Source organism: Chrysochloris asiatica, unplaced genomic scaffold, assembly GCF_000296735.1.
Source record: "Chrysochloris asiatica unplaced genomic scaffold, ChrAsi1.0 scaffold00093, whole genome shotgun sequence".
NCBI lineage: Eukaryota > Metazoa > Chordata > Mammalia > Afrosoricida > Chrysochloridae > Chrysochloris > Chrysochloris asiatica.
Genome location: NW_006408611.1, coordinates 388,547 through 390,254, shown reverse-complemented (window position 1 = coordinate 390,254; position 1,708 = coordinate 388,547).

Here is a 1,708-nt window from a genome sequence, read left to right as displayed (position 1 = left end):
TCTTGATGGAAATCTCCAAGAAGCAGTTGGAGGACTTGATGTAAATAGAAAACTGTGTGTAATTTGGAATATCTTGAACCAATTCCTTAAAATCCTATGATCTAACAACATCTACATGATCAAGGGGTTTTAATTCTAATTGTGAGTTTGTTGCTGCTGATTTTGCCCCAATATGAAGAAGTCCAAGCAAACTTTAACTCCAGCAACAGTTCTTGAGAAATTTCAACCCTCTGATGTTGTTTGTTTTGTTAACTACTGGGACTCAGGGTTTCCAAGGCTGTAAATCTTTATGGGAGCAGAAAGCCTCATCTTTCTTGTGAAACAGCTGGTAGTTTTGAACTGCCAACCTTGAGGTTAGCAGTCTGATTCGTAACCACTACGCTACCAGAACTCCTTAGAAGATCTCAATTAAAGCATATTTCTCTTCTTTGGCAAGTCTCAAAACGTGGAACTCTTAAAATGTTCCTGGGTAGTCAAATAAAAATGTATCATCTTTCCATTTATTGAGCTACATTGGTTCAGTTTATCACTGTTCTTATGAAACCAAAGAGGCTGAAGTATTCCATTCAAATGTTGTACATTCAGATTCAAAATAGAGAAATCAGTCATAACATTTACAATAAATTTGATAATTTGGTTCATATTCATTATATGTCAGGCCCTCTAATAGTGTCTCTTATTGATTGACTTTTGTCCCTGAATTGATAGGTTGAAGCTCTATCTCCTGTACCTGTGAATATAATCTTTATTATAAATACAGTCTTTGAAGGTGTTATCAGTTCAGTAAACCAGAGACCCTACTGGAATAGGATGAGTCCTAATCTAATATGAGAAATGTCCTTAAAAATGAGGACCAGCTGGGGACTCTGGACTCAGGGAAGAAGAGGGGCTGTGTGCTGACGGCAAGGAGGAAGGCTTGAATGGTGTTTCCTTTGGTTGTTTGATGATGCATGGAGGGGATTGTAATCATTGCAATGAAATGAAATATGATAGGATTAATGTAAAGCTAGTGTTCTTCTGTGCAAACTATCACATAATTCACACATTAAAAAAAAAACAGTAATAAGGAAAAGTGACACAGATACTCAAGGAGAAGACAGCCATATGAGGACAGAGGCAGAAATTTGATGTACCTACAAGCCAGGTGACACCAAAGACAGCCACGGCTGTCACAAAAAAACTATGAGAGAGGAAAGGAAAATGTTTTCCCTTATAGCCCTCAACAATAATCAGTGCAACAAAACGTCTACCTTTCAGAGGACCCTGGGACCATCAAGGGAGAAGAACGGAGAGCGGGACTCTATCCAGTGAAGCAGTGATGCCTGAGATGGAGGCAGAGACGATGGCATGGAGAGATGAAGCAGCTGGGGACTTTAGATCCAGAGAGGGAGAGCGACAGTGTGTTGATGACCTAGAGGCAGGTTTGTAGTCTATACCCTTTAGTTGGTTAATGATGCATGGAGGGGATTGTAACCATGACAATGAAACGACATACTATAGGATGAATGTAAAACTAATGTTCTCCCATGTAAACTATCACATAATTCACAATAAAGCATTAAAACAAAAACAATCAGTGCAGTGTTACTGTTAGGTCCATCAAATCAGTACTGACTCATAGCATCCCTATGCACAATAGAATGAAACACTGCCCAGGCCTGTGCCACACTCACATTGTTGTTACACTTAAACCCATTGCTGTGTCAAT